This window comes from Schistocerca americana, chromosome X (assembly GCF_021461395.2).
Source record: "Schistocerca americana isolate TAMUIC-IGC-003095 chromosome X, iqSchAmer2.1, whole genome shotgun sequence".
Taxonomy (NCBI): Eukaryota; Metazoa; Arthropoda; class Insecta; order Orthoptera; family Acrididae; genus Schistocerca; species Schistocerca americana.
The window spans coordinates 480,370,196-480,395,747 of record NC_060130.1 but is presented as its reverse complement, the minus strand read 5'-3'; the positions used below and the strand labels follow the sequence as shown (position 1 = coordinate 480,395,747).

The window sequence follows — 25,552 nt, the reverse complement described above, 5'->3', positions numbered from 1 at the left end:
ACGTGGTAAAACTCAGGCGATGTTCTTCTTGGTGATCAGATGGAAAACAACACACTCTCGATCTTAGCTAACATAGTATTGTAATTAAAAACAAAAGTGATAAGAATTCCTGATCTTAACAATGGTAATTTTTCTGCATGACCTATGTGCAGTGCAGAAGTGCACTGATGGAATTTTACCACATTGTTAAATACTGAAGCCATTGGAGGTATTACTGTCATTTGTCTGGTAATCTCTGAACACTTTCTGGATTGGACTCTGAGGAATACATTCAATACTGCAACATTGATAACAAGGCGATCAGCAACAGAATCCCAAGCCACCAGAAAGTCCACACGTCCTCCTCCACTTTTATGACGGGCTGTTCTGCATTTTGCCATCGTTCAGCAGTGATGTGTCTCAAAGCTTTGTGCATTAGTTCCAGTATGTTTGGAAACTTAAATGTCTTGTTATGTGTCACAACAAATTCCTTAACATGGCTGCAGATCAATTCTGTTGGGTTCAGATTGCAGTGTTAAGGTGGTAACTGTAAAAATACAGCATGTTTGCAGTGTGGTCGATGCCGTGAAAATTATTGTTTTCTGTGTTTCCATGATGCTTATCACTCTGACTCGTGTAAGACCACATCTGTCCTACAAAAGAATGGGCATATTCAAACAAAGAGTATTTGATTTTTCTCCAAACACTTTAATTGTGTAATGATTTCTTAACTTCAATTTTTTATAAAAGATCGATAATTAAGAATGTGCACTTTCAATGAAAATCGGAATTTGCGTGCAATATGTTATTAGAAAGTAGAAGATGTGCATTTTTCTTGATAAACGATGTTAAGTATGAGTTAATTACCACGTATTTGTTAACTGTGTTCCAATTGTGTGTTTCGTATGAAGCAGGAAGCATTGTCATCCATTTTCATGGTACATATGAACAGTGGGACAATCAGTACACAAGTAGCACAGAGACTGTGACTGTACATGATTTTTGAAACAAAAATTACATAGCTAAAGTACGATTAAAAAAGCGTTCATGGCTGTTAATGCATCAGAATGTATTAAATTTTCATACACAGTGACATAGTAATAAGATTTATAATACATAAGTTGGACCTACTTCCATGGGCAGAACAACACCAGTGTTCGAGAGCTACGGTTGCTGACCAGTCATCACATTTGTGTTTGTTTACATCAGGTTTATTCTTATGATGAATGGAGTGTATGTGGGTGGATTGGGCAGGTCTTGCACAGAAATGTGATCCCTGTGGCAAGGGGCTGGGATTAGGAGTGGTGTAGGGGTTGACTAAGATGATGTGGAGGTTTCATGGGTAAAGGAACACCACTTTAGGGGAAATGGGAAGGATCATGAGTATGGAATGTCCCTACTTTCAGGGTGTGATGGTAGATAATCAAAGCCCTGATGAACGATGTGGTTCATTTGTTCTAGTATGGAGTGACAAATGGGGCACTTCTTTGTAGCTGGTTCATGGGGGTGGTGGGAGGATTGGTGGTGTGTGGGAACATGGTATGGGAAATCTCTTCTTGGATTTGAGGGATAGTGCCTGTCTTTGAAGGCTTTTGTGAGACCTTCAGCATGCTGGGCAAGGGAGTTCCCTTCACTGCAGATTTCCCATCCTTGGGTAGTCAGGCTGTATGGGAGGTACATTTTTGGTGTGGACGGGATGACAGCTGTTGAAATGCAGGCAGTGTTGGTGGTTTTAATGTGGACAGAAATATGAGTGGAGCCATCAGAGAGGAGGAGGTCAGTGTCCAGGAAGGTGGCATGCTGGGTTGAGGAGGACCAATGGAAATGGATGGGAGAGAAGTTTGAAGTTGTCAAGGAATAAAGATAGGATGTCATGGCCCCGAGTCCAGCTCAAGAGTCCACATCAAAGATACCATCCACTTCCTTCACCAACTCTCCACCATATCCACCTCTGTACCTCCTGGATCCCTACTCGTCACTTTTGATACAAGCTTCCCTATACCCCAACATCCCTCATGCCCATGGTCTTGCTGCTATTGATCACTACCTCTCCCTTCAGACCCCAAACCCACTACATCATTCCTCATACACCTTACTAACTATATCGTAACCCACAACTACTTCTCCTTTGAAGGGAAAATCCACGGCATAACCATTGGCACCTGCATGGCACCCTACTATGCAAACCTGTTTATGAGCTATCTAGAGGAAACTCTCCTAGCCTACCAAAACCCAAGATCCGAAATCCATGGTCTGGTTCAAGTTCATTGATGATATTTTTATGATCTGGACTCAGGGCCAGGACTCCCTACTCTCATTCCTTCACAACCTGAACACTTTCTCTCCCATCCATCACCTGGTCCTCTTTAACCCAATGTGCCAACTTCCTGGCTATTGACCACCTCCTCGCTGATGGCTCCATCCACACCTCTGTCTACACTAAGCACACCAACCACCAAGAGAACCTGCATTTTGAGAGCTGTCACCCCATCCACACCAAAAAATCCCTCCCACGCAGCCTGGCCACCCAGGGATGTGTATATGCAGTGACAAGAACTCCCTTGCCCAGTATGCTGAGGGTCTCACATATGCCTTCACAGGTAGGCACTATCCCACAGATCTTGTCTACAAACATATCTGCCACGCCATTTCCCATCACACCCTGAAGAACCAGCCTCAAAGGAGTGCCCCCTTTGTCACCCAATACCATCCGGACTGGAACAACTGAACCACATGCTTTGTTAGGGCTTTGATTATCTATCAACATGCAGTGAAATTAGAGACATCCCACCCAATATTCTTCCCACCCCTCCTGAAGTAGTATTCCATCAACCATGCAACCTCCAGAATATCCTAGTCCACCCTGTGCCACACCCAATCCCAATCTCACAACACAGGGATCATTTCCCTGCAGAAGACCCAGGTGAAAGACCTGCCCAATCCACCCACCCAACACTTTGTATTCCAGCCCTGTCACAGGCTTAGCCTACTTCAGCACAGGCCAGGTCACCTGTGAAAGCAGCCATGTTATATACCAGCTGTGCTGCAATTATTGCACAGTTTTTTGTATTGGTGTTACTACCAACCAGCTGTCCACGAGGATGAATGGCCACCACCAAACTGTGGCCAAGAGCAAAGTGGACCATCCTGTGGCACAACATGCAGCTGTATATAACATGTTTGATTTCAATGGCTGCTTCACAATCTGGGCTATCTGGATCCTCCACTCCACCACCTGCAAAGATGGGAGTTATCATAATAACACATTATTCGCTTCCAAAATCATCCCGGCCTCAACCTATGGTAACCTACTGTGCCCACACCCTCCACCCACCCACCCCCCTGCGGGTCCGGGGATTAGAATAGGCCCGCGGTATTCCTGCCTGTCGTAAGAGGCGACTAAAAGGAGTCCATCCCCCTCACGGGGGTAGTTAGCGCCTGCGTCCGGAGACGGACGGTTCCACGATCTATCATCGTGGTCTTTTTGGTTTTTCACTTCTCGTTTCTTCCTTCCTTTTGTTGGTTCCTTTCTTTGCTCTTCTCCACCTCACTGTCTTCCTTACTCTTTCCCTTGACTTCTCCTTGCCTTCTCATTGCCTTTTTCTCCTTGCCTTCTCATTGCCTTCTTCTCCTTGCTTTCTCATTGCCTTCTTCTCCTTGCCTTCTCTGGTCTCCGCCTCGGCGTTTGAGACAGTCTGTCCTCTTTCTCCCTCTCTCTCTTCTTTTTCCTCTTCTTCCTTCCTCCCTGTGCGTGCCTGAAGGCCGACCCACGCGTTCGCACGCGTAGCCGGTGACGGGGTAACGCGTAAGTCCCCGCCCTGGGTAGACATGTAAGGCACGCGCGTACCCCCTGGTAAAGGCCAGGCCCGGGGAGGGGTGATTGCCTGAGCTGATACCTTCTGACCATGCCGATTGGTCCCTCCGTCTGTTTCTCGGGAGGTGTGACCTGAGGTGTAAACATTCACCTAAGGCGGGAGTGCCCTCTGAGAGGGTCCCCACAAGGAAGGAGCGCGCCATCGGAGACGCTGGCAATCATGGGGGATTCCTTCGCAATGGATTCTACTCCATCTCTTTCGACTTCGACCCAAAAACGGAAACGTGACCAGCCAACAGTGACAAAAGTACTACCGCCTGCCCCACAGTTCCTCGTAGTTTCTCGATCTGAGGACGGAAAGGATTATTCCTCTGTCAACCCTTTCGTTATTCAGAAGGGCGTAGATGCCGTAGCCGGATATGTCAAATCTTGTACCAGGTTGCGTAACGGCACCTTATTACTAGAAACTGAGAGTGCCTTTCAGGCACAAAAACTGCTTCGGGCCACCCTCCTGTACACGTTCCCTGTCCGGGTGGAGGCCCACCGAACTTTGAATTCGTCTCGTGGTGTAGTCTATACTAGCTCCCTCGACGGATTGACTGACGAGGAGCTTCAATCATTCCTCGCTGAGCAGGGCGTGACGGCTGTCCATAGGGTCATGAAAAAGGTCAACAATGACCTTGTACCGACCCGGACAATTTTCTTGACCTTCGATAGTGTTAAGCTGCCATCGCGCATCAAGGCGGGCTACGAGGTTATTTCTGTTCGCCCCTATGTCCCGACACCTACGCGCTGCTACCAGTGTCAGCGTTTCAATCACACTCGACAGTCTTGTTCCAATGCGGCTAAATGTGTCACTTGTGGCAGGGATGCCCATGAGGGTGACTATCCACCTCCGTCTCCTCGTTGTGTGAACCGTCAGGGTGACCATGCCGCATCCTCCCGCGACTGTCCTGTCTATAAGGAAGAACGCTGTATCCAAGAAATTCGGGTCAAAGAGAAAGTGTCCACCTCGGCTGCTCGCAAGCTATTGGCTAGTAGGAAGCCCACGCTGCTCCCAGCGGGGAAATACAGTACTGTCCTCGCCTCTCCTCGGACTACCCGGGAGGTAGCAACCCAGACATGCGATCTGACCTTCAGCACCACGGTCGTCCGTTCGGCCAGTGCTAAGATCGCGCGGTCGACGTCTCCTCTTCCTCCCATCACCCCACGGACACGAGCACCTTCCTCAGCTTCTGCTAAGACGAAGACATCGAAGTCAGATGCACGGGCCTTCAAGAAGGAACCATCCCGGGCAGACTTCCTCCGTACCTCGACCTCTCAGCCTTCGACCGGTACTTCCACTACATGTCCTTCCAAAAAGGCGCATAGGAAGCACAGTTCTCCTTCTCCGCCACGGCGCATTTCTTCTCCTGTGCCACCCAGCGGTTGCCGCCCCAGGCCGTCATCCGTTTCGCCTGGCCGCACCGCTGGTAGCCGTACATCTGGCCGTTCACTGGCGGAGGAAGCTCCCCCTCCCGGCCAGCCTCCCAAGATGGCCGATGACCCTATAGACCCAATGGACGATGACTGTCCGCCTACTGATAGCGGCGGCAGTGCTCGCTCGAAGCCAGGCCCTAAGCGGCCTTCGAGGTGACCACTTCTCTCATCTTCCTTTTCTTACGATGGCACTTATTCACTGGAATATTCGCAGCATTCGCTCCAACAGAGAGGACTTGAAGTTGCTGCTCCGCTTGCACCGTCCGCTCGTCGTAGCCCTCCAGGAAACGAAGCTACGCCCATGCGATCAAATTGCCTTGGCACACTACACCTCTGTGCGTTTTGACCTACCCCCTGTGGTAGGTATCCCAGCTCATGGAGGGGTTATGTTGCTGGTCCGGGATGATATTTACTACGATCCCATCACGTTGCACACCGGCCTGCAGGCAGTTGCCATCCGCATTACTCTCCCCACTTTTACGTTTTCCTTTTGTACCGTTTACACTCCATCGTCATCTGCCGTTACCAGGGCAGACGTGATGCAACTTATTGCTCAGCTACCTGCACCATTTTTGTTAACTGGAGACTTCAATGCCCACCATCCCCTTTGGGGCTCTTCAGCATCCTGCCCGAGAGGCTCCTTGTTAGCAGACCTTTTCAACCAGCTCGATCTTGTCTGCCTCAATACTGGCGCCCCTACTTTTCTTTCGGACACATCTCACACCTATTCCCATTTAGACCTCTCTATATGTACTCCCCAACTTGCACGCCGGTTTGAGTGGTATGCACTTTCTGATACATATTCGAGCGACCACTTCCCGTGTGTTATCCATCTCCTGCAGCATACCCCCTCTCCGTGCTTCTCTAATTGGACCATCTCCAAGGCAGACTGGGGGCTCTTCTCTTCCAGGGCGACCTTTCAGGATCAAACCTTTACAAGCTGCGATCGTCAGGTCGCACACCTCACGGAAGTCATTCTCGCTGCTGCTGAATATTCCATCCCTCTCTCCCCTTCTTCTCCACCTCGCGTACCGGTCCCCTGGTGGACCGCAGCATGTAGAGACGCCTTACGTGCTCGTCGACATGCTTTACGCACATTTAAACGCCACCCTACAGTGGCGAATCGTATCAATTATAAACGATTACGTGCTCAGTGTCGTCGTATTATCAAAGAAAGCAAGAAAGCCAGCTGGGCTGCTTTCACAAGCACCTTCAACAGTGTTACTCCTTCTTCTGTTGTCTGGGGTAGCCTGCGCCGGCTATCTGGCACTAAGGTCCACTCACCAGTTTCTGGCTTGAAGGTCGCGAATGACGTCCTTGTGGCCCCTGAGGCTGTCTCCAATGCCTTCGGCCGCTTTTTCGCAGAGGTTTCGAGCTCCGCTCATTACCACCCTGCCTTCCTCCCCCGCAAACAGGCAGAGGAGGCTAGGCCACCTAACTTCCGCTCCTCGAATTGTGAAAGTTATAATGCCCCATTCACCATGCGGGAACTCGAAAACGCACTTGGCCGATCACGGTCCTCTGCTCCAGGGCCAGATTCTATTCATATTCAGATGCTGAAGAACCTTTCTCCTGCGGGTAAAGGTTTTCTTCTTCGTACATACAATCGCATCTGGATTGAGGGACATGTTCCCGCATGCTGGCGCGAGTCTATTGTTGTCCCGATTCCTAAGCCGGGGAAGGACAAGCACTTGCCTTCCAGTTATCGACCTATCTCGCTTACCAGCTGTGTCTGTAAAGTGATGGAGCGAATGGTTAACTCTCGATTGGTTTGGCTGCTCGAGTCTTGACGCCTACTTACCAAATTGACCATCTGGTTACCTTGTCGACCTTCATTATGAATAACTTCTTGCGGAAGCGCCCGACCGCGGCTGTGTTCTTTGATTTGGAGAAGGCTTACGACACCTGTTGGAAGGCGGGCATTCTCCGCACCATGCATACATGGGGCCTTCGCGGTCGCCTCCCTCTTTTTATTCGTTCCTTTTTAATGGATCGACAGTTCAGGGTACGTGTGGGTTCTGTCCTGTCCGACACCTTTCGCCAGGAGCATGGGGTGCCACAGGGCTCAGTTTTGAGCGTCGCTCTCTTCGCCATCGCGATCAATCCAATAATGGATTGCCTCCCAGCTGATGTATCAGGCTCCCTTTTCGTGGACGATTTTACCATCTATTGCAGCGCGCAGTGTACACGTGTCCTGGAGCGCTGTCTTCAGCGTTCTCTTGACCGTCTTTACTCCTGGAGTGTCGCCAATGGCTTCCGTTTTTCTGCCGAGAAGACGGTCTGTATTAACTTCTGGCGCTACAAAGAGTTTCTTCCACCGTCCTTACGACTCGGTCCCGTTGCTCTCCCAATCGTGGAGACAACCAAATTTTTAGGCCTTACATTTGACAGGAAACTTAGCTGGTCTCCACATGTGTCATATTTGGCCGCCCGTTGTACCCGTTCTTTAAATGTCCTCCGTGTTCTCAGTGGTCTGTCGTGGGGAGCGGATCGAACCGTCCTACTTGGTCTATATCGGTCGATCGTCCGCTCCAAGCTGGATTATGGGAGCTTCGTATACTCCTCTGCACGGCCATCCATCTTACGCCGCCTCAACTCCTTACAACATCGGGGTTTACGACTTGCGATCGGAGCATTTTATACCAGTCCCGTAGAGAGTCTTCATGCTGACGCTGGCGAATTGCCACTCACCTACCGGCGCGATATACTGCTTTGTCGGTATGCCTGTCGGCTACTGTCAATGCCCGACCATCCGTCTTATCGTTCCTTTTTTGACGACTCTCTTGACCGTCAATACGGGTTGTATGTCTCTGCCCTGCTACCCCCTGGAGTTCGCTTTCGTCGCCTCCTTCAACACCTTAATTTTTCACTCCCTGCAACCTTTCGAGTGGGCGAGAGCCGCACGCCACCTTGGCTCCAGGCTCAGGTCCGCGTTCACCTTGACCTCAGCTCGCTCCCAAAAGAGGTCACCCCCGGTTCGGTCTACCACTCCCGTTTTTTGGAACTTCGTTCGAAGTTCATCGACATGACTTTCATTTATACAGATGGCTCTAAGACCAATGACGGGGTCAGGTGTTCCTTTATTGTCGAGGCACAAAGTTTCAAATACCGGCTCCATGGCCATTGTTCGGTCTTCACAGCTGAGCTCTTTGCCCTCTACCAGGCTGTTCTTTACATCTGCCACCACCGACATTCTGCTTATGTCATCTGCTCAGATTCCCTGAGCGCCATCCAGAGCCTCAGTGATCCGTACCCGGTTCACCCTTTCGTACACCGGATCCAACGCTCTCTTCAGCAGCTGGTGGACGTCGGTTCTCCAGTTAGCTTTATGTGGGTTCCTGGCCATGTCGGTATCCCTGGGAACGAAGCTGCAGATGCCGCGGCCAAGGCTGCGGTCCTCCAGCCTCGGACAGCTTCTTGTTGCGTCCCTTCGTCCAATTTTAGCAGGGTGATTTGTCGGCGCATCTTATCTCTGTGGCATGCCGATTGGGCTGCACTTACCGACAACAAGCTTCGGGCCTTAAAACCTCTTCCCGTGGCTTGGACGTCCTCCTCACGCCCTTCTCGGCGGGAGGAGGTCGTTTTAGCCCGGTTAAGAATTGGACACTGCCGGTTCAGCCATCGCCATCTGCTGACGGCTGCGCCGGCGCCGTTCTGCCCATGTGGGCACTTGCTGACGGTTAGACACATTTTAATGTCCTGTCCAGATCTTAACACACTGCGCCTCGATCTTAACCTGCCAAATACTTTCGATGCCATTTTAGCGGATGACCCACGAGCAGCTGCTCGTGTTCTTCGTTTTATCAATTTGACAAACCTCGCTAAGGACATTTGATGATGCTGTTTTTTAATCCTATGCCTGTCAGTCTGTCTTTTATCGTGTTTTCCCTTTTAGTTGTTGTGGTCAACTTGTGCCTCGCGGTGCATTCTTAGAGTAGTCAGGGCGCTAATGACCATTGAAGTTGTGCGCCCTAAAACCACAAAAAAAAAAAAAAGAAAAAAAAAAAAAAAAAAGAACCTCCACCCAACTGTTTCCATCCCCTCTGTCCTGTAACCTCCTCACAGTTTGCCTGTTCTTACCTTCATTGTACAGTGCTCTCTGCCAGTACACCATCAGTCATTTCATCGTCTGTACTCCTTTCCTTTTTGGTCCCTTCCCCATGTCCTCCTCCACACCCATATGATGATGTGCTTGGCAGCCCTGTCCTGCCACCTCTAGTCCCTGCGTGCTCTACCAGGCAGCGCTGATTGCTCTTCCCCCAACCATACCCTGCAACCTCTCCCTCTTCTCTGTCGCACTCCAGATTGTTAATATAGTTCTGGCCCTTGAATAGCCCAGATTGGAACCAGCTCAACTACTATGGTTAGAGTATAGTCGAAAGAGTTACCAGTAAGATGAGGTACCGTAATATGACATCCCTACGCACTGCTATCAAAGCAGCATTCGCGAATACGGACAATGCTGCTTCAAGGAGTGCGTGCGATTGCTTCAGAACAAGATTGGAGGTGCTCAATGCGGCTGAAGAGGATTGCTTCGAGGAATGTTACTCTTGAAAGATACCACTACTTATATGTAAAGAATTTTCATTTGTATTTTGTTTCAGTAAATTTGCTTTTGAAGAAAAGTTTCACTTGTCTGGATTTAAGTGTTGCACCCTGTAGACTCATACAGGAAACTGGTGGTGGAGTCTCTGGTGTCGATCACCACATCTGTAAGTAGCATGCCTTAGCTCAATGCATCAAGTAATATCTGTGATGTGCTGGTGCGGCCAGTGGCATATGTGGCCAGTGCAGTGTACTGATCTGGAGCGAGAGAGGTAACTTAAAGTACCGGTATCTAAAAGCTTAGCACAGTTTGGAGATATACTTCACCTGTATCACTAGTGAATTTGACTCTGCAGTTTCGTTTTCAGACACCTCAACATTTCTGAAGTCATATCTCCTGAACTGTGGCAAACAATTGTATAATTTTGCAGGTACATATGTTTCAAATAGAATTTGCAGCAATGATGCAATAAATTAAAAGATCATACTTGGTGCAACAGCTTTACTGCATGAACAGCGAAAATATAGTAAGCGATAAACTTACTGGCTGTGAAGATAATGCTCTGCAGCAAAATATTCCTCCGAATTTGACAATAGTAATGGACAGTGCACAGTACCACTCAGTCGTGATGGATAATGCTCCAACAATGCATCGGAGGAAAGTGGCTACTTTTCTCTGGGTACAAAGAAATGTTCTATTGGATAAAGTTGAACCTAGCTTGTGTAAGGGGAAGTTAATGAAGCTTTTAGTACTGTAAAAGCCAAAAACTCCGCACTACCTGGTCGACAAACTGGCTAAGGATAATGGGCATAGTTTAATGAGGCTTCTCCATATGCTCATTTAAATTTGACTGAGAATATATGGGCCTAGGTGAAAAGTAATGCGGTAAAAAAAAAAAAAAATAAATAAATAAATAAATAAATAAATTTACAGTTAGTGAGGTTGAAATGCTGACATAAGAAGTCATTACAAGTGTGACCTCATAGGACTGGTGTCAAGTAGTGAGCCACACCTGTAGTTGAGAAGGCAAGAATTCATGAAGGACTGTGTAGAGTTTTGAGTAATACATTACTTCTCTTGTTGGTGTGTTAACATCTGCTTCTTTTGCCGTGACAGAATGCTGAAACATTGTATTATTAAATTAGCAGCTGAGGGTGAGACATGTCAATAGTTATGAGAAGTCCCATTCTCAGTATGAAAAAAAAATGAATCCTATTCTTGGTATAAAAACAAATGTGCAGCTTCTTCACGTATATTGTTACAAAACCCACAGCAGTTCTCGTTTCACATGCTATTGATGGTCCTTAAAAATTACATTATTTCATTTTTAAAAATCTGTAGTTTCTTGAATATCATGGTAGGTATGGAAGTTTCACATATTAATCATAGGGCAAAATAATCTCCTCTTTCCATGCTATCATTTGCCAAAATCTTGTTTTGATCTCAGACCAGTTATGAGATATGAGGAATTTATGAATATTTCTTTCTGGCTTTTTCACTGTGTATTTGTTCATGACGGAGACTTTATATAGTACATTCCATTTTCTCGACATTGGATACAGATAGCGATATCCTTCAGTGTTTAAAGAATAATTCAGTATGTTATCTAAATTTTATATGGAGCAACATATGACCTAACACACATCAAATCCAAATTCATAGTGGTCCCTGTTCCTCGCTGCAAATTTTAAGAATTTCGTGCATTAGTTTAGCTAATACCAAAATATGACAATAACTATGACCATTGACAAAATGATAGATAATTGATCATGAGGCTGACTGATGAAGTTATAAGATGTGCAAGACTCAGAGTTTATTACTGTATACTTTCTTTAAAAGCATTTGAGAAAAATTGCAGAGGGCCCAGCTTGCGCAGCTGACAGGTTACACGCTGAGCAGACCTCGCATTATCGGCGCCTGTTGATGTGTTCAGCACACATTGACAACTACACATCCCTCCACTCACTCCCTACTGACCTGGCAAAAGATGCAACTAATTTTAAATGCACTATAAATACTCTTATGCTCAGATACTGGATGAATATATTCTGGCTGTTTGCACGTTGTGAGCTTTGTTTCTTTTTCCCTGCACCCCCAGCCCCTTTGAGAGGTAGATGGTTCTTACACCCACAGTGGTTCTTTCCAGACAGTAAGTGATATGTACACCAAGTTAGGTGGAAATCGATCCAGTGACTTAGGAAAGAAATGTGGAACATACATACACCCACTGTTATAAAATATGTCTTTTTTAATGCAGATACTGGTGATGATGGACATTGTCCCAAAGTAGTCTGGTAAAATAACCTAATACCAACAAACAGCTAACAATTAATTATTAAAATGAATATTTATTATATCATATGAGTTGAGTTGAGTTGGGTGTGTGTGTGTGTGTGTGTGTGTGTGTGTGTGTGTGTGTGTGGGGGGGGGGGGGGGGGATGTAATGTAGGTGTCAGAAAAAGGAAACAATTGTTAATTTATTCCAGTTGTCAAGTGTAACTTCTGCCCGTACAAACTTACGGCAACTGTCTACTTCAATTTCATTATAAGGTAAACTACTTTTGACAGCAACAAGCACACCAGCACCAACTAAATTTAATCTATCTGTTCTTTACATCATTACGTCCTTGGTAAAAATTTCAGCTGAACTTATATCAGGCTTTAGCCAGCTCTTAGTACCTATGATGATTTCAGCCTCATTGTTTTTTATTAGTGCTTGGAGCTATAATTCTTTCCCGACACAGCTACGACAATTTACCAACACAGCTACGACAATTTACAACTAAAATCCTAATTTTTTCCTGTGTGTGACCTGCACTCTTTGGAAGCTGAACCTCTGTTTGTACTTTTCTGAGATGCTCTAATCTGATAAACAGTGCAATTCACTCCACACTATGTAATCATCTCCAGTGTAATTAAGCGAATCCTGAAACCTCTCTATTGTATGGTGCAAGTCAAGGAATCTGCACCCTATATGCTCACAGAACCATCTGAAACTTTCATTGGTTTCTGCACCAAAGATTCTCAGTTGATTCTGCCGATGATGTTGCAAATGGTGGTCTCCACCATCATCTTGTAAGCAGGACTGGCTGTCTTTACCACTTCAGGTAGCCAATGGAATCCAGAGAGAATGTCTTCCAGTCCAAAAAGTCATATATCATTAGCACTGAAACGATCCACCACTTGCACTTGGCTGCCATTCTTTGCTCTTCGTAGCATCCAGAAAGACCCGTTACACATCAAAGATGATTCCAATCCCCTGCCCCACCCTCCCCAACTCCTCCCACTGGCACCAGTATACCTAAGTGACTCTACCATGCACATGACATCGGAACTCCCAACTACCAGTAATCGCATCCTCTGTGAATGCCAGGACCTCTCAGGCTGAGACGCTTCCACTGAAGTAAGGCTATTGACTGCAGCTGGCACAGGATCTTTATCCACCACCCTTTCACAGGATCTTTATCCACCACAGATAGCACCTATTTGTCAGACAAAACTGGGAAGGCCTTTCGATTAGTCCCTGTGGAAAGTCTTTTGCTGCCTGCCACACCTTGAGATAACCTCCCACTTGAGCACAGGTGAAGAGTCAACCACAATGTGGGCAGTAAAAGCACTGACCACAGTAGTGGACCAATTGGAGGACATGTAGGATGTGTTGGACGTCCCTGGCATCCCTATGTCCCACACGTCACAGTGGTGTCCATTGCCAACAGTCTCCAGCAGCACGAGCAAAACCAGCGCTGCCTGAAGCTGCTATCTTCAGAATACTGAGAATATTACAGCCAACATGATCCAAATCAACAAATGTTATAAAGTTAGTTTCGTCCTTAAATCTATCAGATAATTTGAAGGATGATTATTGGCTTGGTTGTTCCCCCTGTACCTGGAAACAAAACTGATCTTCACCAAAGTTGGCATATACCAGTCTTTCCATTCTTTTGTAAGTAAGTTATGTCATTATTTTGCAGATAAAGTAATGTACTCAAGAGTGGTTAGCCTTCTCAGCAGAAGTGGAATGCTTAATAAGTCACAGTTTGGATTTCAAAAAGGCTGTTCTACTGAAACAGCAATATGTAATTTCACTGCCTACATAATACAGTCTTTAAATTGTAAAATGCCACCAGTGGGAATTTTCTGTCACTTGTCCAAGCAGTTGATAGTGTGAACCATAACATTATGTTACAGAAATTACAATTCTATGGTATAAATGGAACAGCATGTGAGAGTGGTTTAAGTCATATCTGCAGAGCAGGAAGCAAAAAGTTTCTTTATATGTTTTAAGTGATTTAAGGAAATTTTCCACTTCATCTAACTGGGGTGAAATTACTTTAGGTGCCCCACAGGGTTTGATCATATGTCCCCTTCTGTTCTTGATATACATGAATGACCTCCCTTCTTATCTGAAACAAGAAGCTAAACTGATGCTGTTTGCTGATGATACAAGCATCATTATTAATCCAGTAAAAGAAACTCAATAGAAAATGATACAAATAACATCTTGGAAAAGTTTTTAATTGGTTTTCTGCAAATGGGTTTACTCTGAACTTTGAAAAAAAACACAGTACATCCAATATTCTACTGCAAGGAGTACAGTTACTTCAACAAATATACCACATCAACAGAAGACAGTAGTCAGGGTAGAGCATACTAAGTTTTTGGGTGTACATATGGATGAGAATCTTAATTGGAAAATTCATATTTTGGATCTCCTAAATTTGGAACACGTGAGGCAATACTGACCCTACAACTTATCTTAGAAAATGGATTAAGGAAAGGCAAACCTACGTTTATAGCATTTGTAGACTTAGAGAAAGCTTTTGACAATGGTGACTGGGATAGGTAATAAAAATTTTAAGCTTCTCTCTCTCTCTCTCTCTCTCTCTCTCTCTCTCTCTCTCTCTCTCTATCTATCTAATGCACTTGGTACATTCCACATCATAATGTTTACTGTGAGATTGATCAATGAAACATGTAACTAACTAACTAACTGACTTGTTAAACTAATTGTTTGGTAATATTAACACATGTCAGCACCTGCCTTCTTTGGGATTGTACTTATTACATTCTTCTTTAAGTCTGCAGATGGGTTTCCTGTCTCACACGTCTTGTGTACCAGGTGGAATAGTTTTGCCATGGTTGGCTGTCACAATGATTTCAATTATTCTCAGGGAATGTTGCCTACTCCAGGGGCCTTGTTTCAGCTTTGTTGTATCAGTGATCTGTCAAAGACTTATTGCAGTATCATATTCTCCATCTCATCTTCGTCTATTTCTATAATATTTTTGTCAGTTTGTTTCTTCTGTGTAGCTCTTGTGCAGCGGTCTTTTAAACACACATTGTGAATGTATGCCAGTTAAATACTATACATTTTGGTCCAGTTTTGTGTCTCAATCTAATTGGAGTAACTTCTGTAGAAAGTTGTGTTTTAGATGTCTGTCTTTGGCTTATTATGTGAGTTTTTATTTATTTACCTTTTTAGTGTTATGCTTTCAGTTGCATTTCAGTATTTATTTCAAAAATTGACATACTGCTACCACTTTCAGTTCAAAATACCCCAATATTTTGCTATATGGAGACCTAAATATAGCTTTTTTAAAAATATGCTGTTGGCAATAAATAGTGAATACAATATGTTGAAATGATATAATATGGAAAACAGTAACAACAGACCTAACACTTCTGATGGTATATCCAATCACATCTGTTTGATATTAAGTACAATTATGTCAGGTATAACCAAATATATAGAAACATTGCAACATGTAATGATATGTAAAGGACAGATGGATGACAAAAACAATATATGTCTTTGTTTTGATGACTGCTTTAAAATATATCACACAGGAAGTTCATTTTAAGTGATCATCTATATTTTAAACATAACAAAGCACTATTGTTTACAAATTCTGAAAATTTCCTGAATTTTTGTCAAATAATTTGTGTGCTAGAGCAGTTTAAATAAAATGCCAAATTCCTGTAATTAGCATATACCTGTAATTACCATGTTGTTGTTGTTGTGGTCTTCAGTACTGAGACTGGTTTGATGCAGCTCTCCATGCTACTCTATCCTGTGCAAGCTTCTTCATCTCCCAGTACTTACTGCAACCTACATCCTTCTGAATCTGCTTAGTGTATTCATCTCTTGGTCTCCCTCTACGATTTTTACCCTTCATGCTGCCCTCCAATGCTAAATTTGTGATCCCTTGATGCCTCAGAACATGCCGTACCAACCGGTCCCTTCTTCTTGTCAAGTTGTGCCACAAACTCCTCCCCAATTCTGTTCAATACCTCCTCATTAGTTATGTGATCTACCCATCTAATCTTCAGCATTCTTCTGTAGCACCACATTTCGAAAGCTTCTATTCTCTTCTTGTCCAAACTATTTATCGTCCATGATTCGCTTCCATACATGGCTACACTCCATACAAATACTTTCAGGAAAGACTCCCTGGCATTTAAATCTATACTCAATGTTAACAAATTTCTCTTCTTCAGAAACGCTTTCCTTGCCATTGCCAGTCTACGTTTTATATCCTCTCTACTTCGACCATCATCAGTTATTTTGCTCCCCAAATAGCAAAACTACATTCCTACATTATGTGGCTCATTTCCTGATCTAATTCCCTCAGCACCACCCGACGTAATTCAGCTACATTCCATTATCGTCGTTTTGCTTTTGTTGATGTTCATCTTATATCCTACTTTGAAGACACTGTCCATTCCGTTCAACTGTTCTTCCAAGTCCTTTGCTGTCTCTGAGAGAATTACAATGTCATCGGCAAAACTCAAAGTTTTTATTTCTTCTCCATGGATTTTAATATCTACTCCGAATTTTTCTTTTGTTTCCTTTACTGCTTTGCTCAATATACAGATTGAATAACATTGGGGATAGGCTACAACCCTGTCTCACTCCCTTCCCAACCGCTGCTTCCCTTTCATGCCCTCAACTGTTATAACTGCCATCTGTTTTCTGTACAAATTGTAAATAGCTTTTTGCTCCCTGTATTTTACCCCTGCCACCTTTAGAATTTGAAAGGGAGTATTCTAGTCAACATTATCAAAAGCTTTCTCTAACTCTACAAATGCTAGAAATGTAGGTTTGCCTTTCCTTAATCTATTTTCTAAGATAAGTGGTAGGATCAGTATTGCCTCACGTGTTCCGATATTACTACGGAATCCAAACTGATCATCCCCGTGGTCGGCTTCTACCAGTTTTTCCATTAGTTTGTAAAGAATTTGTGTTAGTATTTTGCAGCTGTGACTTATTAAACTGATAGTTCGGTAATTTTCACATCTTTCAACACCTGCTTTCTTTGGGATTGGAATTATTATATTTTCCTTGAAGTCTGAGGGTATTTCGCCTGTCTCATACATCTTGCTCGCCAGATGGTAGAGTTTTGTCAAGACTTGCTCCCCCAAGGCTGTCAGTAGTTCCAATGGAATGTTGTCTACTTCTGTGGCCTTGTTTCGACTCAGGTCTTTCAGTGCTCTGTCAAACTCTTCACGCAATATCATATCTCCCATTTCATCTTCATCTACATCCTCTTCCATTTCCATAATACGAGGGCCGTTCAGAAAGTAACCTCCGGTTGATTTTAAAAAATACACCAAGTTAAATAAAAATACACTCCTGGAAATTGAAATAAGAACACCGTGAATTCATTGTCCCAGGAAGGGGAAACTTTATTGACACATTCCTGGGGTCAGATACATCACATGATCACACTGACAGAACCACAGGCACATAGACACAGGCAACAGAGCATGCACAATGTCGGCACTAGTACAGTGTATATCCACCTTTCGCAGCAATGCAGGCAGCTATTCTCCCATGGAGACGATCGTAGAGATGCTGGATGTAGTCCTGTGGAACGGCTTGCCATGCCATTTCCACCTGGCGCCTCAGTTGGACCAGCGTTCGTGCTGGACGTGCAGACCGCGTGAGACGACGCTTCATCCAGTCCCAAACATGCTCAATGGGGGACAGATCCGGAGATCTTGCTGGCCAGGGTAGTTGACTTACACCTTCTAGAGCACGTTGGGTGGCACGGGATACATGCGGACGTGCATTGTCCTGTTGGAACAGCAAGTTCTCTTGCCGGTGTAGGAATGGTAGAACGATGGGTTCGATGACGGTTTGGATGTACCGTGCACTATTCAGTGTCCCCTCGACGATCACCAGTGGTGTATGGCCAGTGTAGGAGATCGCTCCCCACACCATGATGCCGTGTGTTGGCCCTGTGTGCCTCGGTCGTATGCAGTCCTGATTGTGGCGCTCACCTGCACGGCGCCAAACACACATACGACCATCATTGGCACCAAGGCAGAAGCGACTCTCATCGCTGAAGACGACACGTCTCCATTCGTCCCTCCATTCACGCCTGTCGCGACACCACTGGAGGCGGGCTGCACGATGTTGGGGCGTGAGCGGAAGACGGCCTAACGGTGTGCGGGACCGTAGCCCAGCTTCATGGAGACGGTTGCGAATGGTCCTCACCGATACCCCAGGAGCAACAGTGTCCCTAATTTGCTGGGAAGTGGCGGTGCGGTCCCCTACGGCACTGCGTAGGATCCTACGGTCTTGGCGTGCATCCGTGCGTCGCTGCGGTCCGGTCCCAGGTCGATGGGCATGTGCACCTTCCGCCGACCACTGGCGACAACATCGATGTACTGTGGGGACCTCACGCCCCACGTGTTGAGCAATTCGGCGGTACGTCCACCCGGCCTCCCGCATGCCCACAATACGCCCTCGCTCAAAGTCCGTCAACTGCACATACGGTTCACGTCCACGCTGTCGCAGCATGCTACCAGTGTTAAAGACTGCGATGGAGCTCCGTATGCCATGGCAAACTGGCTGACACTGACGGCGGCGGTGCACAAATGCTGCACAGCTAGCGCCATTCGACGGCCAACACCGTGGTTCCTGGTGTGTCCGCTGTGCCGTGCGTGTGATCATTGCTTGTACAGCCCTCTCGCAGTGTCCAGAGCAAGTATGGTGGGTCTGACACACCGGTGTCAATGTGTTCTTTTTTCCATTTCCAGGAGTGTATTTTAATATATACATCTTACAACTACATCTTTGCACTATTTTTCTACATAGTCTCCATAGCGATTGAGGCACTTATTGTATCTCTTCACAAGCTTTGAAATTCCTTCTGCATAAAAATCACCCGCTTGTGCCTGGAGCCAGCCTGTGACCGCATCTTTGAGCTCTTCGTCGTCATCAAACCGCTGTGACCCGAGCCATTTCTTCAAATGCATGAAGAGGTGATAATTACTTGGCACCAGGTCTGGGCTGTAAGGTGGATGGTTGATAACGTCCCACTTGAAGGACTCAAGAAGGGCCGTTGTTCTGCGAGCAGAGTGAGGACGGGCGTTATCGTGCAAAAAAACGATACCGGAAGTCAGCGTACCACGGCGTTTGTTCTGTATAGCCCGTCGTAACTTTTTATTGTTTCACAGTACACGTCTTGATTAATGGTCGTACCACGTTCCATGAATTCAACCAACAACACCCCTTTGGCATCCCAAAACACCGTTGCCATCAGTTTTCTGGCAGAAAAATCTTGCGAGGCTTTTCTTGGTTTGGTAGGCGAATTTGAATGTGCCCACATCTTTGATTGTTCTTTTGTCTCAGGGTTCACGTACTTAATCCAGGTTTCGTCACCGGTCACGATTCTGTTTAACAATGGTTCTCCTTCGTCCTCATAACGTGACAGAAAGTCTAATGCAGAGGCCATTCTTTGAGTTTTGTGGTGGTCGGTAAGAATTTTGGGCACCCATCGTGCACAGAACTTACGGTAACCCAATCTTGCTGTCATTATCTCGTACAAGAGAGTCTTAGAAATCTGTGGAAAACCAGTAGACAACTCCGACATTGAGAAACGTCGATTTTCATGAACTTTTGCATCAACTGTCTGAACGAGTTCGTCAGTCACCAATGATGGTCTACCACTCCTCTCTTCATCATGAACGTTTTCTCGTCCACTTTTAAATAAACGTACCCATTCACGGACAACTCCTTCACTCATAACTCTTGGTCCGTACACGGCACAAAGCTCACGATGAATAGCTGCTGCAGAATATCCTTTGGCTGTAGAAAACCTTATGACAGCACGCACTTCACATTTGGCGGGGTTTTCTATTGCAGCACACATTTCAAACTGCCACAAAAACTAAACTAGCGCAGATACGACGTTCACTCGACCACGGCTTGATGCCGACTGACCTGTTGAGTGCGTGAACGCACAGATGGCGTCACTACTCCCCCCACAACCCGCACTGTGACCAATCGGAGGTTACTTTCTGAACCGCCCTCGTACATTGCCCTTGTATAGACCCTCTATATACTCCTTCCACCTTTCTGCTTTCCCTTCTTTGCTTAGAACTGGGTTTCAATCTGAGCTCTTGATATTCATACAAGTGGCTCTCTTTTCTTCAAAGATCTCTTTAATTTTCCTGTAGGCAGTATCTATTTTACCCCTAGTGAGATAAGCCTCTACATCCTTGCATTTGTCGTCCTGCCATCCCTGCTTAGCCATTTTGCACTTTCTGTCGATCTCATTTTGAGATGTTTGTATTCCTTTTTGCCTGCTTCATTTACTGCATTTTTATATTTTCTCCTTTCATCAATTAAATTCAGTATTTCTTCTGTTACCCAAGGATTTCTACTAGCCCTCGTCTTTTTACCTACTTGATCCTCTGCTGCCTACACTACTTCGGCCCTCAAAGCTACCCATTGTTCTTCTACTGTATTTCCTTCCTCCATTGCTGTCAATTGTTCCCTTACGCTCTCCCTGAAACTCTGTACAACCTTTGGTTTAGTCAGCTTATCCAGGTCCCATCTCCTTAAATTCCCACCTTTTTGCATTTTTTCAGTTTTAATCTACAGTTCATAACCAATAGATTGTGGTCAGAGTCCACATCTGCCCCTGGAAATGTTTACAATTTAAAACCTGGTTCCTAAATCTCTGTCTTACCATTATATAATCTATCTGATACCTTCTAGTATCTCCAGGAGTCTTCCATGTATACAGCCTTCTTTTATGATTCTTGAACCAAGTGTTAGCTATGATTAATTTATGCTCTGCACAAAATTCTACCAGACGGCTTCCTCTTTCATTTCTTAGCCCCAATCCATATACTATATTTCCTTCTCTCCCTTTTCCTACGCTTGAATTCCAGTCACCCACGACTATTAAATTTTGTCTCCCTTCACTATTTTAATAATTTCTTTTATCTCCTCACACATTTCGTCAATTTCTTCGTCATCTGCAGAGCTAGTTGGCATATAAACTTGTACTACTGTAGTAGGCGTGGGCTTCATGTCTATCTTGGCCACAATAATGCGTTCACTATGCTGTTTGTAGTAGCTTACCCGTACTCCTATCTTTTTATTCATTATTAAACCTACTCCTGCATTACCCCTATTTGATTTTGTATTTATAACCCTATATTCACCTGACCAAAAGTCTTGTTCCTCCTGCCACTGAACTTCACTAATTCCCACTATATCTAACTTTAACCTATCCATTTCCCTTTTTAAATTTTCTAACCTACCCATCTGATAAGGGATCTGACATTCCATGCTCCAATCCATAGAACGCCAGGTTTCTTTCTCCTGATAACGACGTCCTCTTGAGATAGTGGACTATTTTACCTCCGGAATATTTTACCCAAGCGGACGCCATCATCATTTGTAATTACCATATTTTTACAAAAATAGAGGTAACTGCCATCATCATTGAATCCTTCATGTCAGTGGCACATTTACAGTTGATCAGTGGCAGCATAAAGAACACATTAGTGTAAGGCATATGGGGACATTTCTGTACAAGCAGCTACTTGCAGTTTTAAAATACATTCAGAAAAGTTTCAGTCCCAAAAACAAATAATTGTTATAGGAACACTTATTTTCCACTGTAGATGAACTTATGAATGCTAGTATAAAATAATGAAGTTCAATACCTCAGACACTGCACCAGTTCACACATATGAAGTTTTATGCCTCTGAGTAAGTGTCTGTTTCTTTAATTATTAACTGGTTTATTCATTTTATGTGAGAGCTTTAACTGTTGGTTTTTATTGCAACTCATTTACAAATATGACAGCTTAGAATAATTAGTGTGAACTTGTACAGAGCATGGCATTGCAACTTTCTACCTGACATACCTGAAGGGTTCATGTAAAAAAGTATTGAGTAACAAGTGTCTTATATTACCAAATAATGGAAATATGTACAGGGTTATTACAAATGATTGAAGCGATTTCACAGCTCTACAATAACTTTATTATTTGAGATATTTTCACAATGCTTTGCACACACATACAAAAACTCAAAAAGTTTTTTTAGGCATTCACAAATGTTCGATATGTGCCCCTTTAGTGATTCGGCAGACATCAAGCCGATAATCAAGTTCCTCCCACACTCGGCGCAGCATGTCCCCATCAATGAGTTCGAAAGCACCGTTGATGCGAGCTCGCAGTTCTGGCACGTTTCTTGGTAGAGGAGGTTTAAACACTGAATCTTTCGCATAACTCCACAGAAAGAAATCGCATGGGGTTAAGTCGGGAGAGCGTGGAGGCCATGACATGAATTGCTGATCATGATCTCCACCACGACCGATCCATCGGTTTTCCAATCTCCTGTTAAAGAAATACTGAACATCATGATGGAAGTGCGGTGGAGCACCATCCTGTTGAAAGATGAAGTCAGTGCTGTCGGTCTCCAGTTGTGGCATGAGCCAATTTTCCAGCATGTCCAGATACACGTGTCCTGTAACGTTTTTTTCGCAGAAGAAAAAGGGGCCGTAAACTTTAAACCGTGAGATTGCACAAAACACGTTAACTTTTGGTGAATTGCGAATTTGCTGCACGAATGCATGGGGATCCTCTACCGCCCAGATTCGCACATTGTGTCTGTTCACTTCACCATTAAGAAAAAATGTTGCTTCATCACTGAAAACAGGTTTCGCACTGAACGCATCCTCTTCCATGAGCTGTTGCAACCGCGCCGAACATTCAAAGCGTTTGACTTTGTCATCAGGTGTCAGGGCTTGTAGCAATTGTAAACGGTAAGGCTTCTGCTTCAGCCTTTTCCGTAAGATTTTCCAAACCGTCGGCTGTGGTATGTTTAGCTCCCTGCTTGCTTTATTCGTCGACTTCCGCGGGCTACGCGTGAAACTTGCCCGCACACGTTCAACCGTTTCTTCGCTCACTGCAGGCCGACCCGTTGATTTCCCCTTATAGAGGCATGCAGAAGCTTTAAACTGCGCATACCATCGCCAAATGGAGTTAGCAGTTGGTGGATCTTTGTTGAACTTCGTCCTGAAGTGTCGTTGCACTGTTATGACTGACTGATGTGAGTGCATTTCAAGCACGACATACGCTTTCTCGGCTCCTGTTGCCATTTTGTTTCACTGCGCTCTCGAGCGCTCTGGCGACAGAAACCTGAAGTGCGGCTTCAGTCGTACAAAACTTTATGAGTTTTTCTACGTATCTGTAGTGTCTCGTGACCATATCTCAATGAATGGAGCTACAGTGAATTTATGAAATCGCTTCAATCATTTGTAATAGCCCTGTATCTAACTTTCTAACTTTAATGTATATAGCTTTCCTGTAACTCTTTCCACATCTGAGTGTGTTAATCCACTACAATAATGAATGAAATAGGTGATGGGCTGAAGCTCTTGCAATAAGGTGTTGCCATAAGAATGCACCAGCTACCAGAAGAGTTTACAGGACACTGGGCAGTAAATATTCATCTTCATCCTGCCATTTTTGCAGGATATTATTGAAGATTCATTCATTCAGTAATTCATTCAATCATTCATTCATCATGTTCCATAAATCCTATTGTGAAGCAGAGCCTTCAGGAATGTGGAACAAGTAAGGCTGTACGTTAACAAGCAGGAGCAGTCACTGCTGGCTCATCTGTAAAGTGTGCTGACAATGAAATGTGACTAATACTAATCTGCTGAAACTGATAACCATGGTAATCACTTCTAAATCCATACAGTTATAAAACTGTATTTATGAATGTATATACCTCATCCCCTCCTAAATTGCTGGATCAAATTTCAACCAAAAGTGGTACACATATCACTTACTTTCTGGAAAGAACCAGTGTGGAGGTAAGAAACACCTACCTCAAAGGGTTGGGGGTGAAAAATAAGTGTAGCTCATGACTCACAAATAGCCAGACTATATTCATCCAGTATTTAAGAATAAGAGCACTTAGTGACTTGCAAACCAACTTTACATATAATTTCAAACTTTTACAAGACTTTTTCTCACTGATACCCCCCCCCCCCCCCCCCCCCAACACACACAAAATGATGAAAGGAAAAAAAAAGTTTATCCCTTACTGCATTTTCATGTTCATGCAGTAAAAATGCTGAATCATCCATGACATTTTAATTCATCAGTTTTCCAGTTTTCACATATGCCACTGAATGTACCTGCAAGAACATATCATTGTATGACACATAGATCAGGAGATACATTATCGTAAACACTAAGCTCAGAGAAAAACTGTGGCATCCTGCATAATTTATTACGTCTTTATTACTAAACACGTCACAGACAGTATCCACATATGCCACTCAATATACCTGCAAAATTATATCATTGTATGACACAAAGTTCATTAGCTGTGATGTCCTAAACATTGACTTACATTAAAACAAAAGTGTAGGGTGAAATTTGCTAGAGGTACTTGTGAAATTTGGGTATGAATATACATGAAACATATGTGACATGTATAAACCCAGGTGAAGCAGTGGATAGAAAGCTTCTCCTAAATCCACCTGTTAATGCACATGTTAACACAACTGCTTCCAGAACTGGGAAGTACACTGGCCCCAGATTGAGTCCACCCAGTGGATTAATGATGATGGATCAGTATGCTGGCCAACCTGGATATGGTTTTTAGGCAGTTTCCCACATCCCACTAAGTGAGTACTGGGCTCGTTCTCATGTTCTGCCTCAGATACACACTACACAAACATTTAGAACACTTTCTCATACTTTTGCCCAGAATTTACTGTATACACAGTCAGACTGGGTACAGTGCTACTGTCCTGGAGGTGAATAGGAGACTGATGACCTTCACAGTTTGGTCTCCTTAACACTAAATCAGCATCAGCAGAGAGAGAGAGAGAGAGAGAGAGAGAACCACCAGCTTCCTATTGGAATCTGATTGATAAAGTGGTGATGGAGAGAGAAGGGGAGAGGAGGAGATGGACTAATAGGAAATGGGACAATGCTGGGTCCTCAGCTAGTTAGAAATAAATTAAAAATTTGAAGCACGAGATTGGCTACATAACCTGCACAAGAAGCAATTTAAACTACATTTCTTGGCTAATCACATGGACATAATCCCAGACAACCTTAACATTGTTATTGAGAAATATGTGGATGGTTCCAAGTGGACATTTCTCAAAGGGAAAGTGTTATCAAGGCAAATGAAATGCCTTGATGTTGCCCAATTACAACTAAACCTTATGAGAAGACATTCCTTGAGCAAAGTATCAGGAAATCAGGAAGCATGTTTTTTTTATGAATGTTTCTTCACTATTCTTTACTCTAACATTGCTCATTTCTTTGAGTGTTTTGTGTACTGATACAGATTTCATGGCCATTTCAGATTTAAACTCTTGTGGTGAGTGTCATTTTCCAGATACATGTAATGTATAGGCTCTTGTGAGAGGGGAAAACAGTTTTCTAAGTCA

General features: G+C 44.4%; 1 protein-coding gene across 1 annotated transcript in view; it reads left to right on the top strand.

The window, feature by feature from the left end:
• LOC124555792 (dehydrogenase/reductase SDR family member 7) overlaps window positions 1-25,552 on the top strand; it is a 205,340-nt gene that overhangs the window by 170,329 nt on the left and 9,459 nt on the right. The gene's annotated exons all lie outside the window — the stretch shown is intronic.